The sequence below is a fragment of the Hevea brasiliensis genome, chromosome 3 (genome assembly GCF_030052815.1).
Source record: "Hevea brasiliensis isolate MT/VB/25A 57/8 chromosome 3, ASM3005281v1, whole genome shotgun sequence".
Classification (NCBI taxonomy): Eukaryota; Viridiplantae; Streptophyta; class Magnoliopsida; order Malpighiales; family Euphorbiaceae; genus Hevea; species Hevea brasiliensis.
In genome coordinates, this window is record NC_079495.1 from 25691677 (window position 1) to 25710761 (window position 19085).

The 19085-nt window shown below is 36.7% G+C and overlaps 1 non-coding gene across 1 annotated transcript; it reads right to left on the reverse strand.

The window, feature by feature from the left end:
- Nucleotides 1-2056: 2056 nt before the first annotated feature.
- LOC131178961 (small nucleolar RNA R71) lies at nt 2057-2163 on the reverse strand. The gene has a single exon (XR_009147968.1). It is a non-coding gene; the product is annotated as a small nucleolar RNA R71 (small nucleolar RNA).
- Nucleotides 2164-19085: the final 16922 nt, after the last annotated feature.

Sequence of the window (19085 nt, forward strand, 5' to 3'; positions counted from 1 at the left end):
CACAACCCGCGACACAACCGACGGCTTTATGTCGTTTTTCTTGGAAAATAATTGACGTGGCATTTCCGTTACTCCAGCTTTTTACCTCACTTTCTCTAGATCCTTCCCCCTTTTACCCATTCTAGAACAATCCCTTAGCCTATATAAAGACCCATTTTATCACTTTCTTGGCATATAGAGAATATAGAGAGCATAGAGAGCATAGAGAGCATAGAGAGCAAGGGAGGCATTTTTAGAAAGATAGAAAGAGGGAAAGGGAGGAGCACATTCTGCATCTTCTTCCAGCAGCAGCAAGGATCAAGTTTCTGCACTTTTCTGCAGAGATCCTGCTGCAGATTTGCTGGGTTTTTCTACCCCTTTTAGCTTACATTTCCATAATTTCTTCATTTCTTCATTTGGGTTTATGTTTAAACAATGATTTGTGAGTAGTTTATTGAGATTCTAGAGATGGGTTTGTAAATATTGATTTGTTTTGTGGTTTTGAACTGATTTAGCCATTTAAATGAAGATTGTTATATTTTGATTTATTGCTTGTGTGCTTATTTCCTTGCTTGATGAATGGGCCCTCATTAAGTTAAGTTTTAATCCTTAATAGATGGACTGAAAAGTGAATATTGGGGATGGATAATCTTGCAATAAACTTTATTTTCTTGGTGTTAGAAATAAGCTAAGAAGATTAAGGGGAACTTTCCAAAAATCAATTAGAGCATTAATTGGGTTTTTGTTAGATTTGAAATACCGTGAAAACAGGGTTTGATTTAATGAAAACCAATTTTGAGATGCTTGAAAAAGGTTTCAAAAATTTAAGAATTGATTTCCCTCAAAATTGCAATTCTCATGTGTTTGGCTAAATTAGGGAAAAACCACATGCAAACAATATTGAAAATCCAATCTCTAGAATCAATTTATTTTTCATTGAAATTAGATATAAATCCTCCAAACCTCATAAATAGCAATTTAAATTTAAATCCAATATTAAATCCAATTTCTATAATCACTTTATTTTTATTTTTATTGAATTTAGATTTAATTCCTCTCAATTTCATAAATAGATATTTCAAATTAATTTTTGGGTAATCTAGTTTAATTAATTTTAGTTAATTGATTGATCTAGTTTTAATTCCTCAAATACCAATTTTAATTCCAAATTTCATTTTACATCTTTAATTTTTGTCTTAATTTTAATTTTTAGATTTTATTTTTAATATCTTTTAATTTTTGTCATTCTAATTTGCTTATACTTTTATTTCCAATTTAAGCACAATTCCCTGTGGGATCGATATCAATTTTAAAACTATACTCACAGTAACCGTGCACTTGCGGACACACCGTATCAAGTTTTTGGCGCCGTTCTTAGAATTGTTTGTTTTTCAGTTGGATTTTAATTGTTTTAAGCTAATTAGAATTTTTATTTTATTTTATTTTCACTATTGTTCCTTGTGTTTTTCAGGTACTTTTCTTGTTTATGAGACGATCGAAAAGCACAAGTGATACTGAATTGTTGTTCAACCCAGAAATTGAAAAATTCAATAGAGCCAACAAAAGGAGTACAAGAGAAGAAAAGAAGCAGAAAAGAAGAACAACAAATATTTGAGCAAGAGGAGACAATAGAAAATATGGAGAATCAAAATAGAGCTATTGGTGGAAACAATGGAGCAAATGAGCAAAACGGGCAAAATCGTGGTTAATCAAAATGATCCTCAAAGAAGATCCATGTTAGACTATGCTTTTCCTAGATGTCTTGATGTGAGAGATAACAGACCTATTATTGGAGCTAATCAATTTGAATTAAAAGCGGTCTTATTCAAATGGTTCAAATTCACAATTTGGAGGTAGCCCACTTGAAAATCCTCATTCTCATTTGAAGAAATTTTTGATGATATGTGGTACACAAAAGCAACCTGGAGTTTCGATGAAGTTATTCGGCTCACATTATTTCCATTTTCTCTTGAGATTCAGCATTGGAGTGGTATGACTCACTCCCACAAGCTATTATAGCTACTTGGGAGCACTATCTCAAGCTTTTCTATCTCAATTTTTCCCACAGGAAAACTACTCATTGAGGAATTTGATGGTAGCTTTTAAACCAAGAGATGATGAAACTTTGTATGAATCTTGGATGAGATTTAAGGAGCTTGAAAGGCAATGTCCTCATCATGAAATACCCAAATGGATGATTGTTGAATTTCTACACGAGTTACTCGACCATAAGAAACACAATTGATTCACAAGCGGAGGAGATTTCATGAGAATGACAAGTGAAGAATGCTATGATCTATTAGAAGATTGCTCATAATACCCATTTATGGGGAAATCCTAGAGCACTTGAGCCAAAGAAAGCTGGGATCTATGAACTTGACTCAGTTAACTACATGAATGCAAAATTTGATCAATTGACTCAGCTTCTTAGTGATTTTTGCACAAAGGCAACAACCTCAACTCCTACAACTATGCAACAAGTTGCCTTCACAAATGGAACTCAAAGTTGTGGAGTTGATTATTCTTCTTATGGTGATGATTATTTGCAAGAACAAGCTGCTTATGCAGGAGGTTATCAACAAAAACCTATGGGAAATTCTTATTCTAATATGAACAACTCAACATGGAGACCACAAGCAACTTTTGCTCAACAAGGCCAAAGCTCAAATTATGCTCATAACCAGCAGTTTATGCAGCAGAACAAGCCTCAATTTCAGCCTCAATTTCAGCCCACAAGGCAACCACCACCTGGATATCAAGCAAGAGCACAACAATCCCTTCCATCCCATGAACCGAAGCCATCCTTGGAGAACATGATGGAGAAATTTTTTGCTGAACAAAGCAAAATGAATAACAAATTGGAGGAAGAAATGCAACACATGAGACAAACCATGGATCAATTACAAGTCCACAACCGCATGTTGGAGACTCAATTGGCGCAACAAGCAAGCTCATCAGGAAGCAATTCCTATGGGAAACTACCTAGCCAACCACAAAACCCTCATGAACAATGTAAGTTTGTAACCTTGAGAAGTGGTAAAAAAGTTGGTCAAGAGAGTGAAAACAAGAGAGAAGAAAAAGAGAGCACAAAAGAAGAAAATTCAGTTGAGAGCAAGAAAAATGAAAAAGAAGAAGAAAGCAAAAGTGAGCAAGATGAGGGAGAGAAACCATACATCCCACCTGAACCCTACAAACACACCCTTCCCAACCCTCAAAGATACATCAAGCACAAGCTAGACAAACAATTTGGCAAATTCCTTGAAGTGCTAAAGAAGTTGTATATCAATGTGCCATTCAGAGCACTATCCCAAATGCCAAGTTATGCCAAGTTTTGAAGGAGATTCTTTCCAACAAGAGAAGGCTAGAAGATTATGACACCATCAATTTGGGAGAGCAATGCGGCTATAATTCAGAAAAAGTTACCTCCCAAACTCAAAGATCCGGGTGTGTTTTCCATTCCTTGTCATATTGGTGATAATTGTGTGGCAAATGCCTTATGTGACCTTGGAGCTAGTGTCAGCCTAATGCCACTTTCAATATGAGAAGTTGAATATGGGAGAGTTGAAGCCCACAAACATGTATCTTTCACTGGCTGACCGTTCAATTAAATATCCGGAAGGCATTCTTGAAAATGTGCCTATCAAGGTTGGGAAATTCTACATTCCGGTGGACTTTGTCATTTTAGATATGGAAGAAGACACAAAAGTTCCTATCTTATTGGGAAGACCCTTTTTGGCAATTTGGTGCATTAATTGAGGTCACGGGTGAGCAATTGACACTTAGAGTGGGAGATGATCAAATGATATTCAACATCAATCCAGCCATGAAAAGGAAACATGAAGAAGTTGAGTCTTGTTTGCGGGTAGACATTATTGATGAGATTGTTCAAGAGCATTTCAGAAAAAGCTATCCACAAGACCCACTTGAAAATTGCTTAGTCCATGGTGGGAGCATTGATGATGATAATCACAACATGGCTACTTTTGCACAACACTTAGACAGCTCTCCACCACATCCTGACGCCACAATTTTTCAACTTGAAGGAGTGTAAAATTTGGAGATCAAACCACCATCATTAAAGGTAGAGGATGCTCCAAAGGTAGATCTTAAACCTCTTCCTTCCAACCTCAGGTATGCTTTTCTTGGACCCAATGAAACATATCCTATTATAATTAATGCATCTTTGACTAATATTGAGAATGACAAATTGTTGAGAGTATTGAGAGAATATAGAAGAGTTTTGGGTTATGCAATTGATGATATAAAAGGAATTAGTCCAACAGTTTGTATGCATAGGATTTTCCTTGAGCCAAATAGTAAACCTTCCATTGAACATCAAAGAAGATTGAATCCTACAATGAATGATGTTGTGAAAAGGAAATCCTAAAATTACTAGTCTGGAATTATTTACCCCATTTACGGTGAGTGGGTGAGTCTGTGCATGTTGTACCAAAAAGGTGGGGTGACAGTTGTTAAAAATGAGAATAATGAATTGATACCCACTAGAATCAATTACAGGTTGGAGAATGTGCATAGACTATAGGAAGTTGAACAATGCCACAAGAAAAGACCACTTTCCCCTTCCTTTTATGGATCAAATGTTAGAGAGATTAGCCAAGCATTCATTCTTTTGTTACTTAGATGGATATTCTGGTTTCTTTCAAATTCCAATCCATCACGATGACCAAGAAAAACTACCTTTACATGTCCCTATGGCACTTTTGCATATCGAAGGATGCCATTCGGATTGTGTAATGCGCGGCACATTTCAAAGGTGCATGATGGCTATTTTTCTGATTTTATTGAAGAAATTATGGAGGTCTTCATGGATGATTTTTTGTATATGGCACTAATTTTGATTCATGCTTGACTAATTTGTCTAAGATTTTGCGAGAGATGTCTTGATAATGATCAGTGTTGAATTGGGAGAAATGCCACTTTATGGTCCAAGAGGATCGTTCTAGGGCATTTAATCTCAAATAGGGAATTGAAGTGGATAGAGCTAAAATAGAAATTATTGAAAAATGCCACCTCCAACCCTTTGTCAAAGGAGTGCGGAGTTTCCTTGGACATCTTTGGGTTTCTGGCGATTTATTCAGGATTTTTCTAAACTTGCTAAACCCTTAACAAATCTTTTGAATCATGATGTTAAATTTGATTTTAATCAAGATTGTATGGTTGCTTTTTGCAGGTTGAAGACGGCCTTAACAACAGCTCCTATCATGCAACCCCCGGATTGGACTTTGCCATTCGAAATCATGTGTGATGCAAGCGAGTTTCTTTGTTGGGTATCCTTGGCAGCGAAAGATAGGAAACCTTATGCCATTTACTATGCAAGCCGAACCCTTGATGAAGCCCAAGTCAATTACGCTACAACGAAAAGGAGTTCCTTGCGGTAGTATTTGCACTTAATAAATTCCGTTCTTATTTGGTCAACTCAAAGGTAATTGTTTTCACTGATCATGCAGCAATAAAGTATTTAATGAGCAAGAAAGAAGCTAAATCTAGGTTGATTAGATGGATTTTGTTACTTCAAGAATTTGATTTGGAAATAAAAGATAAAAAGGGTGTTGAGAATGTGGTGGCTGATCACCTTTCTAGGATAAAAACTGAAAATAAAAATGATGAAAGTGTGCCAATTGATGAGTTTTTCATGAATGAGCGATTGTATGTGTTGAATTCTGCACTTCCATGGTTTCTTGATATTGTGAATTTCTTATCTTGTGGTGTCTTGCCACACGATTTATCTTAGCGACAAAGAAAAGATTCTTGCATGATGTTAAATTTTATTCTTGGGAAGAACCTCTTTTGTTTAGGAGATGCAATGATGGAATAATCAGAGATGTATACGAGGAAGAAATGCTTGATGTTATTTACCATTGTCATTCCTATGATTATGGTTGTCATTTTAGTTTCTCAATATCTGTTGTAAAAGTCTTGACTTCAGGTTTCTATTGGCCTAAAATGTTTAAACATGTGAGAGACTTTGTAAGCAAGTGTGATAGGTGTCAAAGGGTAGGCAACATTTCCAAAAGAGATGAGATGCCTCAACAATCCATATTAGAAGTTGAATTATTTGATGTGTGGGAATTGATTTCATGGGGCCATTTCCATCTTCTTATGGGAATAAATATATCTTGGTAGGGGTGGACTATGTATCTAAATGGGTAGAAGCTATTGCTACACCTACCAATGATGCAAAAGTTGTGGTGAAATTTACGAAAAAATTTGTTTTGACGAGTTTGGTGCCCCACGTGCCATAATCGGTGATGGTGGTAGCCATTTTGCAACCACCAATTTGAAAAATTGATGAGAAAATATGGGGTAAAGCATAGGATTGCCACACCATATCACCTCAAACAAATGGCCAAGTAGAAATCACAAATAGAGAAATCAAGCAAATCTTGGAGAAAGCGTCAATAAATCCGAGAAAGATTGGTCCCTTAAGTTAGATGACACTCTTTGGGCATATAGAACAGCATTTAAAACCCCCATAGGAACTACACCTTATAGGTTAGTTTTGGGAAATCATGCCATTTGCCCGTAGAGTTAGAACATAAAGCTTATTGGGCCATTAGAGCAATCAATTTTGATTTGCAAGTCTTTGGACATAAAAGACTTTTGCAACTTGATGAATTAGAAGAATTGAGACTTGATGCTTATGAAAATGCTAGGATCTATAAAGAAAGAACTAAAAAATGGCATGATAAGCATATCAAGAAAAAGGACTTAAAAGAAGGAGATTTGGTTATCTTATTCAATTCAATGTTAAAATTTTTTCAAGGAAAATTAAAATCAAGGTGGTCGAGTCCATTCAAAATTGTGAAAGTTTTACCTCATGGTCTTTGTGGAAATTTTTGGTGAAAAATCTGGTAATTTCAAGGTAAATGGACAAAGGTTGAGGCATTATTTAGCTGGTGAGCCAATTGAGAAAATAGCAACTTGCTATCTTTCTCATTCTCCATGACATTTTGAGTAAGTATGGTCAAGCTAAAGACCTAAACTTAGCATTTTTGTGCATAACTCCCAATTTTTCTTTCATTTGTTTTAAGTTTTTTTATATACTCCGTATTGAATTTAACATTGTTCTAATTTCCTTGTGCGGATGGGATGCAATGCATTGCAAGCAAATGAGCAATAAAAATTTTATTTAGCTTTAAATTTTAGCTTTACATTGCACATAGAGCCAAATTATCCCATTCCTTGAACATTTTTAACATTGAGGACAATGTTCATTCTGAGTATGGGGGAGAGGGTAAATTTTTTGCAAAAATTATTTTTCCTTGCAAAAATTATTTTTCTTTTTCATTTGCATATAGCGACACACTCATTACTTCATACTTGTACATATTCACGTATATACACTGCATATAGCTTCATATACTTAGTTATGCATACTTAGTTGCATATAGGTTGACTAGACATTTACACTCATGCATTTCATTCACTCATTTAAAATTTTTGAATTTTTAAACGATCTTTGAACTCCATAAGCCACTTATTCAAGCAATCCAACTTGCCTTTAGATGGTTAGTGGAATGAAAGTTCATGGGTACAAAGTCTTAAGCATTATTCTTTCTCTTACTTAATAGTGAAAATTAATATATCAATCTAGGTATGCATTCGATTAGTTATTTTGAGTTTTGAGTGTCTGGATAAGCCTTTAAGGAAGAAAATGGTCATTGTCGTCTCACCATTCCTAGAACAAGCATCTTAGATCTTTCAAAGCGAAATTTTTAACTTGCATTTGATAAGAATATGATTTAGGCATTCCTTCATATTTTAAACCTCACATTTAGCCTTAACCTACCTCAATTTCATTTTAACCCTTGCAAACCCCCTTGAACCTTAAATCCCTAATTTCTTTGGAACCCAAATCATTTACCGAGCCATTAAACCTAAACACTACCACCTATCTATGAGAATAGTATTTTAGCAATTAAGTGCATAAAAAAATGATAATGATTAAAAAAAAAAAAAAAAAAAAAAAAAGGCTCAGAGGATTGAAACATCTTGAAAAGTGCTAGAGTAATTGTGAAAAGTTGAAAAGGTCACCAAAATATCCCAAGGTAATTTTGGGTGTGACATGAAATAGGGACCAATACAAAATCAAAATAAAATAAAATAAGCATAAAAAAATAGTCCCTTTGTATAAACATTGTGATAGCACTTGAGCTTCATTGAGAATTTCTTTCCTCTTGATAAAAAAAAAAAAATAAAAAAAAATAAAAAAAAATTAAAAAAAAATAAAAAATAAAAATGGATGCACTTTGAGTTTCATATTATTCTCATATTTTGTTTACCTTATTCCCTTTCTTTGTTAACCACAATTCTACCTTATTAGACCCCATTACAACCCTTAAAAAGACCTAATGATTCTTTGAAAAATGCTTGTTACATTAGTAGAGTTAGATCTTTTATGCTTGCATATGGGTTTGGCAATATAACCTTTCATACATTACTCACCATCTATTTGAGACACATTGGCTATCTATTTCATTTAGGTTTGTTTTGGCACAATTGACTCTTGTAGTTGGTTGGTATTTGTTGCTTGGGTTGATTGGTTAATTCTTAGCTATTCTGTAATAGTTGAGAGTGCTTGCTTCATTCTTTGTGCTTTTGCTGGTGGGAATTTGGAATGTTGGTGGCTAGAGGTAAGTTGGTAGTTTGGATTAGTGAATTTTGAGTTTTCAAAGACTGATTCTATTCCCTTCCAAATGAGTTTTAATGAAATTTTGCTTGAGGACAAGCAAGAGTTTGAGTATGGGGGAATTTGATGCATGCATTTTATATCATCATTTAGGAGTAATTTTTGCACATAATTTACCCTTATTCATAGCTATTATTTTAGATATTAATATATATTTAGTCAATTTTACAATTTTCACATCTCTTAGTTTAATTTTTGGAATTTATTTGTTTTGTAGGTTAAATCTGGAGAAATTTGATGTATTTTGATCAGAGTAGCCATTTGAAGGAGATTAAAATCGAATTGCAAAAATTTTGAAGTTGAAAAAAAAAAAAAAAAAAAAAAAAAAAAAAAGTCACAACCGACTGGCTTACTTATGTCGTTTTAATGGAAAATATTTGTCGTGGCATTTCCGTTACTCCAGCTTTTTACCTCACTTTCTCTAGATCCTTCCCCCTTTTACCCATTCTAGAACAATCCCTTAGCCTATATAAAGACCCATTTTATCACTTTCTTGGCATATAGAGAATATAGAGAGCATAGAGAGCATAGAGAGCATAGAGAGCAAGGGAGGCATTTTTAGAAAGATAGAAAGAGGGAAAGGGAGGAGCACATTCTGCATCTTCTTCCAGCAGCAGCAAGGATCAAGTTTCTGCACTTTTCTGCAGAGATCCTGCTGCAGATTTGCTGGGTTTTTCTACCCCTTTTAGCTTACATTTCCATAATTTCTTCATTTCTTCATTTGGGTTTATGTTTAAACAATGATTTGTGAGTAGTTTATTGAGATTCTAGAGATGGGTTTGTAAATATTGATTTGTTTTGTGGTTTTGAACTGATTTAGCCATTTAAATGAAGATTGTTATATTTTGATTTATTGCTTGTGTGCTTATTTCCTTGCTTGATGAATGGGCCCTCATTAAGTTAAGTTTTAATCCTTAATAGATGGACTGAAAAGTGAATATTGGGGATGGATAATCTTGCAATAAACTTTATTTTCTTGGTGTTAGAAATAAGCTAAGAAGATTAAGGGGAACTTTCCAAAAATCAATTAGAGCATTAATTGGGTTTTGTTAGATTTGAAATACCGTGAAAAGGGTTTGATTTAATGAAAACCAATTTTGAGATGCTTGAAAAAGGTTTCAAAAATTTAAGAATTGATTTCCCTCAAAATTGCAATTCTCATGTGTTTGGCTAAATTAGGAAAAACCACATGAAAACAATATTGAAAATCCAATCTCTAGAATCAATTTATTTTTCATTGAAATTAGATATAAATCCTCCAAACCTCATAAATAGCAATTTAAATTTAAATCCAATATTAAATCCAATTTCTATAATCACTTTATTTTTATTTTTATTGAATTTAGATTTAATTCCTCTCAATTTCATAAATAGATATTTCAAATTAATTTTTGGGTAATCTAGTTTAATTAATTTTAGTTAATTGATTGATCTAGTTTTAATTCCTCAAATACCAATTTTAATTCCAAATTTCATTTTACATCTTTAATTTTTGTCTTAATTTTAATTTTTAGATTTTATTTTTAATATCTTTTAATTTTTGTCATTCTAATTTGCTTATACTTTTATTTCCAATTTAAGCACAATTCCCTGTGGGATCGATATCAATTTTTAAAACTATACTACTGTGACCCGTGCACTTGCGGACACACCGTATCACAAGCTAAAGAGCAACAATAGCCACAACCATAACCCCATATGGCACTGAGTCCTATAGATCTTATGATCATCACCATTGCAAGATTATAACAAATAATTGAAATGATGGCGCAGTATATGGCAAGCCTTCCACAGCAGCAGCTAATGCAGAGGGTAGAATCATACAAACAGATAATTAATTTTAAAAAGCTAATGACTAGGGAATATGATGGTACTGGAGATACTTATAGGTTTATGCATATAGTCAAGCAGGTTGGTGTGGAGCTGTAATTATCTGATAGACACTTGATAGAATGTGTACAATATGATTTGGGAATTGTGCCAAGGTAGTGGATGACTGACTATATCCTCCCATGGATTAAGGATTTAATATGGGCTTAGTTTTTGGAGCTATTCATTAATAGGTTTGTTTTGGAAAGCTTCCAAGATCATCACCAATAGACCTTCAAGATAATATTGTAGAATGGAAGATCGATTAATGATTGTGCAGCTAAGTTTTTAGACTTAAGTAAATATGCCCTATCGGCTATTGCTACAAAGGCAATGAATGTCAAAAGGTTTCTAAAGGGATTGCATAAAAAATATGCTAATGGTTGAGTTAGCAGATTAACCCTTTGACGTAGTGGTGGACTGGGCATGCCAAATTGAAATGAGCTGCATGGACGATGATAGTAGTAGATCTAAGAAGAGTAAAGCATAAGGGTCATCTAGTACTCAGTATATGGGTGCTAGTGGAGGAATAAGTCAGAGTAATTTTGGTGGTAAAGTTAGGGGTAATAGGAAATAAGGCTTTAAACACTGACAAAGGGGGTTTAGAATAGGTTATAGTTCCAGTAGTGATCCGAGTTCCGGATACAGCAGTTCAGGATCTGGGCTAGAATCATCTTTTGCACCTTGTCCTTAGTGTGGGAGAGTATACCAGGGACCATTTCTATTAATTATTGGGGCTATTTCAGATATAGCTAATAACGTCACTTTGCTACAGAGTGTCTGATGTTCAAGGATTAGCAGATGAGATCACAAGGTTCAGTGGCTAATGCATCGCAATAGTTGTTTCTTGGTACCTCCAGTATGTTAGGTAGGTAGTTTAGTGATCAGTAGAGCCGAGGATAAGGTGGACATAGTTTTGGTGGTAGATCTAGTGGCAGAGGCCAAACACAAAGTTTTGTACAATCAGGCAGGGGATAGGCTAGGGTGTTTACTTTTACTCATTAGGATGCTCAAGCCTCGTATGATATGGTGCCATGTATATTTCAAGTTTTCTCTTTAGACGCAGGTGTGTTAGTAGACTTGGGTGTTACGCACTCGTTTGTTTCCCATGTTTTTTATTTAAGATTTGGTAGGAGCCCTATAGCATTAGAATGCCCTTTATCTATAGTTATTCCTCTTAGTGATATCATAGATGTGGCTATGGTTTTTCCTGACTGTCTAGTGATGGTAGATGGAGGCGACCTCTAGTAAACCTAGTTCCCTTACTAGTAATGGATTTTGATGTAATTTTGGGGATGGATTGGTTGTCAACCCATTATGCCATTTTGGATTATAGAAATAAGACAGTGTTATTTCATATTCCTAAGGTTGATGAATTTAGTTTCGATGGAGATAGGAATGTGGCATCTTACAACCTAGTGTTGGCAATTAGTGTTTGGAAAATGTTAAGATGTGGTTGTCTGTAACACTCTCCTTGTAGCAACTCCGTACATTCTACTGTTTCGGTGACCAGTGTCTGTCCGAACAGCTAGAACGTCCGAAAAAATATTTAAACTAAAGTGAGGAATCATAATTAACTCAAATATTAATAAGAAAAATTTAGGAAAAATTTTAGAAATAAAATACAACCAAGTTAAATGAGCCGGTGCCCTAGCGATGGGTAACCTAGTGAGAAGTTGTGGTTCTCGCAACTATGAGCCCTAGACCCGGGGGAAAAAGTATAAAATAATTTTTGGGACTCCAGAGGTTCTTATGGCATTAGAATGCCAAGGAAATGCTTAGAAAAATTTTTTAATCGGTACAGACAGTTTTGGCTTGTTAAGCCAAACGGAGGGCATTTTGGTCATTTCGTCTTCAGAGATTATTTTTGGCCAACTTGTCCAGTTAAATAAATAATTTATATAACATAAAATATGAATAAATGTTGTTAAAAATTTAATTGCAATTAAATAGATAAGAAAAGATGAGAAAATGAAAGAAAATGGACTTATGACATCATAATGATGTCATTAAGATTCTCCCAACCAATCCAATGTGGACACATGGCATAAACTTATTTAAAAGAGACAAAATGGGCTGGAAAAATGAAAAAAAATCAGAACTCTTTCTTCTTCTTTCTTCTTTGCCGTGATCCTCCTCCATAGCCACCCTTTTTCAAGCTTTTTCAAGCTTGATTTCACTAGCTTCTACCCCACTAAACCCTATACTCCCAACACAAAAAAGTGTTCTTACACCTTGGAGATTATTTTGGGAGCAAAAAGAAAAGGAAAACAAGAACCCTAGTAAGTGGGAAACTTCACTCCATAGAGGTTAGTGACCTAACCTTGGTTTTTACTTTGAATTCATGTTTAAGGACCTTAAGTGAGTGTAAATTACAAAGAAAATTTGATGAAATACCATTGGTATGCTAACCCTAAATTTCAGAAGCCTTGGTTGGGTATGATTGTGATGAGTTTTATGGAACTAACATGCTAGTATGGCTGCCCTTAAATTGCATCTCTTAAGTGGAATGTTGAAATGCAATGATATTGCATGGTATGTGATGTTTGAGTTAGGGTTTTAGGATGGAAATTGAGACTTTGACCATGTGATGATGGAAGTAGGTTTTAATGGTCAATTAGTGACCATTTGGTTCTGTTTAAACCAAAAATGAAGTGAATTGTGTAGTGGGATTGGAGTTTGGTGTGGCTGCCATTGGTGACCTGTAGGACTGGGCATGAATCCAACAGGTTTGGGCAGCAATAATTTGAATTGTAGAGGTTCAATTGGTGCAAGACCAATTGGACATGAAACTAGACACATAATGGCACAGCTTTGGTGAAGAAACCATGCCTAGAAAACCAAACCAAGTTGACCAAAAGTTTGCCCTAATCCGGGTGAGCTGCATTATGCCTGGGCAAAATGACCAAATGAATAGTATTTGGTCATTTGGCCATGACTCAGTGTAGAAAGGTCCAATTGACCTGAAATTTTACCAGTAATAAGCTGAGATATAGACCAACAATTTTCATGAAGAAACCTAACCCAAATTATGACCAGAACATATTCAAAAAGTGAGTTGCAGTCACTGTTCCTAACACTGTAGATTTGGTCAGTCCAGAAATTCTGGACAAATTTTAATCCGGCCAATTGTGGTTTTTGGGCCATAACTTGAGCAACAAAACTCCAAATGGAGTGATTCAAAAAAGGAAATACAGCTAGACAAAATAAGGAACAACTTTTATGTTGATCATTTTGCCAAATTCCCACTGCAAAAATGACTAATGAAATAGTAAAGACAAAGCATGAAAACTGAAAATTCTGTCCAATTAACATTAAGTTTAGAAATGGTATTGGCAACCAATACCAACAAATTTAGAATGCAAAATGTGGTATGTTGGGAGTATTAGAATCAATGTACCTATTGCCTATGCAAAAGTCAACATTTTAGTTGACTAATGAATTGAATAGTAACACTAAAACTTGAATTTCAAGAATTGTGAAATTTAAAAGTGTATGCTCTAGTATACCTAACAAGATTCGTTTGGATAGCTTGGCATGCCAATAGGGTTCAGTTAGCAGTACTGCACATGGCATTATGCCATTCTGTGATTTCATGGCTTTTAGCCATTCTGACATTGTGTTGAGACTTGGCCTTGTGCCTAATATTATTATAGCTTATTAGCTGTTTTGTTGCACACCGGGAGACACAATGTGACCGATGGTGTGATGGTCCGAGGTACTTAGTACCCAGTGCCAGTTTACTCGTTTATCCAGTTCAGTCAACTAGTATGGTTTACTTGGGCAATGATAATAAACCTTACTAAATTTTAATCGAATAATACTGCAAATAATATCAGAAATTAAGTCTACTCATAAATGTAAACATATATTCTGCATACTTATTTTTATTATATTTTATTTTATTTTATATTGTCACCACTAAGCAGAATTGCTTAGCGCGTCGCTTTTGCCACGCGCAGGTACTGGAGACCTAGCTGGAGAGCCCAGCAGACATCAGACAGGGTGAGCCTTCAGAGCTGCATCCGAGGTCCAGAGTCACTTCACATCTGCATTACATATGGTAGGACATTAGGATTTTGGGTAGCATTTTGTATTTTGCATTTTGTATTAGTTTTGGATTGTAACTATAAACTCTTGTAAATATGTAATAATGTAAATATATGAAATTTCATGTTTTTGAAATTTTCTATATAATGTATGTTGATAAATGAAATGTTGAGAAATATTTATGAATAAGCTTTTAGTGATGAAGTGAACAGAAAAGTTTTGAAAATAGTATTGAGATGTTGAGATTGGGTTGAGATATGTGTGTATAATGGAGTTTGGATTTGGAAATTATATTAGAAGTGTTTTTAAACAGGTTCAGAAGAACTGTTTTTCCAATTTATAGCCGGCACTCTGCCGGATTTTCTATAAAATTTGCGAAAAAATTCAGATTTATCAAAATTTGAAAATAAATGAATTAAAAGGGATAAATTGTAATAAAAACATGAATTGGTGCTCCGGCACCCGAAGTGGCATAACTTGCTCGGCTACACTGTAGACAGGTAAGGGGTGTCACATTTAGTGGTATCAGAGCATCGGTTTAGGCGTTTTCTGGGCCTAGATAGAGTGCATACCATTGCATTGCATTTGTAAGTGTTGAGGTGACACTGATGCCGATCTGTTTGTTTTCTTATTTTGAATAGGATATGGATCCTGCTTCGCAAAGAGTAGTTGATGAAGAGGTGGAGAGTCGTGCTCCACCAAGAGCTGAATCTGGAGGCAGGGGAGAATCTGCTCCACCAGCAGCTGAGGCACCTGTCCAACCTCAGTTTGCTCTATTTCAGCAAATGACTGAATTCTACCGGCAAATGATGGGGGCAATACCACCACCACAACCACAACTACAAGCTCCACCAGCACCACAGAAGTCCCATCTGAAGAAATTGAGAAAGCATGGGGTTGTAGACTTCTTTGGGAAGAGGGAGGATGATCCCATGACCGCAGAAAACTGGTTGGATAGAACCATCAGTCTTTGAAAGCTAAAGCGCACCAGGAACTGGTGGGTCTTTGTGTCCCTACTTCAGGATGATGCATATCAGTGGTAGGACACAGTAACCAGTGAGGTGCAACCCGAACGGATCACCTGGGAATTCTTCCTCACAGAGTTTAGAAAAAAATATGTGAGCAAAGTGTATTTAGAAGAGCGAAGAAGAGAATTTATCAGTCTGAGACAGAGGCAATTGTCAGTGGTTGAGTATGAACGTGAGTTTGTTAGACTGAGCCGGTATGGGAGGGAGATAGTCCCTACTGAGGCAGAGAGGTGCAGAAGGTTTGAAGAAGGGCTTAATGACAATATCAAAGTCATGATCACGGCATTGGAAATCACAGATTTTGCTAAATTAGTAGATGCTGCATCAAAAGTGGAAAGGGTCCAAATAAATGAACAAAATAGAAGGGAAAGACAGCAGAAGAGGGGTTTGGGTCAGTCCAGTGCATTTTCTGCTCCCAGTAAGAAGAGTAAGGGTCCTTCTGCTCAGAGTTCAGGACCACCACAGGGTCAGGGTCAGTTTCAGGGGCCTAGACCACAGTTCACACTTAGGAGAGGCTAGTCCACACCATCAGTGGGCAGCTCTCCAGGGACGGTGTTTAGGGGACCAGCCCCAGCATCTTCTGCCTGTCAGTACTGTCAGAAGTGGCATAAAGGGAAATGTTGGCGAGTGATCGGTGTATGCTTACGGTGTGGATCTACAGAATATCAGATCAAGAATTATCCGAAGAGGACTACTACAGTTGCTCCAACACAAGCTGACAGACCTGCTCCTGCACCACAAAGGGGTAGAAAACCTGGTAAACCTGAGGCAACTGGTCCATCAGAGGCACGCATCCGAAGTCGGTGAGAGGCCGGATACTAGAGTACTGCCGGTGCCTATGCCATCGAGCTCGAAGGAGCAAGATGCCGGATGTCATCGAGTGCGTTTTCCCTCTACAACATACGTGCATGCATTGGTGGATCCGAGATTCACTCATTCCTACATTTGCATCAAAATACCCATAGAGGGGAGTTCGGTGAGGAGAGTGATCAAGACATTCTGGTCACAAATCCACTAGGCCACAGTGTGGTAGTGAATAAGGTGTATAAAGGTTGCCCGTTGAGGATTCAGGGGTATGAATTCTCGGCAGACCTAATTGAATTGCCCTTCCATGAGTTTGTCGTGATTTTGGGAATGGATTGATTATCACGTCATCAGGCAATAGTTGAGTGCAAATTGAAGAGGATTTCTCTGAAAACTTCTGAGGGTAGTGAGATTACTGTTGTGGGTGAAAGAATGATTTCTGTCAATGTTATCTCGACCCACGATTGCAAGAAGATTGATGAGAAAAGGCTGTGAAGCTTACCTAGCACACGTGGTTGATACTAGGCAAGCTAAGCCCAACTTGTGTGATATACCCACAGTAAGAGACTTCCCAAATGTATTTCCTAAAGAGTTGCCTGATTTACCACCAGAAAGGGAAGTTGAGTTTGCTATTGAGGTAATGCCGGGTACAACACCCATTTCTATTGCTCCTTATAGGATGGCACCCACTGAATTGAAGGAGTTAAAAATTCAGTTGCAGGAGTTACTCGATAAGGGGTTCATACGCCCTAGTGTGTCACCATGGGGAGCTTCGGTGCTGTTTGTGAATAAGAAGGATGGAACTTTGAGATTGTGTATTGATTACTGGTAGTTGAACAAAGTAACTATGAAGAATAAATATCCGTTGCCCACAATTGACGATCTATTTGATCAGTTGAAGGGAGCCGGTGTATTTTCAAAAATTGATCTCAGATCAGGGTATCATCAGTTGAGGGTAAAGGATGCAGACGTGTCAAAAACTGCATTCAGAACCCGGTATGGGCATTATGAATTTCTAGTGATGCCGTTTGGATTAACAAATGCACCAGCAGCATTTATGGACCTTATGAACCTTATCTTCCATCCATATTTAGATCGGTTTGTAGTGGTCTTTATTGATGATATTTTGGTATATTCCAAGACCAGGGAAGAACATGATGAACATTTGAGGATTGTTCTGCAAACCCTGCGAGAAAAGAAGCTGTATGCCAAGCTGTCTAAGTGAACTTCTGGATGAGTGAAATCTCCTTTCTTGGACAGATAGTATCAGCTAAGGGGATTAGAGTGGATCCTAAAAAGATAGAAGCAGTGATGGAATGGAAGCCTCCCAGAAATACAACTGAGGTCAGAAGTTTCTTGGCGCTAGCTGGGTATTACAGAAGATTTATGAAGGGGTTCTCTCTTATAGCTGCTCCAATGACCAAGTTGTTGCATAAGAATGTGAAATTTGGCTGGAACGACAAATGCCAAGCCAGTTTTGAGAGGCTGAAGGCTATGTTGACAGAAGCACTAGTGTTAACACAGCCAGTGTCGAGAAAAGACTTTGTGGTCTACAGTGATGCGTCGCATAATGGGCTAGGTGTGTATTGATGCAAGAAGGAAAGTGGTCGCCTATGCTTCCAGCGATTAAGGCCACATGAGCAGAACTACCCTACTAATGACACAGGTTAGCGTGAATTATCTTCATGCCCGAAGATATTGAGGCATTATTTATATGGTGAAAAATGTTACATCTATATAGACCACAAGAGTCTAAAATATTTGCCAACCCAGAAGGAGCTCAATCTTAGACAGAGGCAATGGATTGAGTTCCTAAAGGACTATGATTGTGTGATAGATTATCATCCTGGGAAGGCAAATGTGGTTGCTGATGCTTTGACCAGAAAGTCCATCACAGCTTTAAGATCATTAAATGCCTGTCTGTCCTTAGCTCAAGATGGAGCTATTTTGGCTGAGTTACAAGTGAGGCCAAACCTGTTATAGCAGATACAAGATGGGCAGAAGGCAGATGAAAAAGTAATGGCCATTGTGGGTAAAATTCCAGAGGGAAAGGAAACTGAATATGAGGTGAAAGCAGATGGGTGTCTGTACTACAGAGGAAGAGTGTGTACTAGATGATGGGGAATTGAAGACTAGTATTCTGAAAGAAGCACACGCTAGTGTTTATGCTATGCACCCGAGAAGCACGAAAATGTATAATGATTTGAAGCCTCATTATTGGTGGCACAGTATGAAGAGGATATAGTGACTATGTGACTAAGTGTTTGACATGTCGACAAGTTAAAGCGAACATCAAGTTCCATCGGGATTACTCTGACCTATAAGCATACAGAATGAAAATGGGGCCAGGTCACTATGGATTTTGTTAGTGGTCTACCTCTCACCCGGAAGAAGCATGATGCGGTATGGGTGATAATGGATAGATTGTGAAGTCGGCACATTTCTGCCGATTAGGGGTGACTACTCCTTTGGAGAAGCTAAGCGGTGTGTATCAGTGAGATAGTTAGACTGCATGGAATCCCACTTTCCATCATATCTGACCGAGACCCAAGGTTTACATCGAGATTCTGGAAAAAGTTGCAAGAAGCCTTGGGCACACAACTCCATTTTAGTACGGCTTTTCATCCTCAGAAGGATGGACAGTC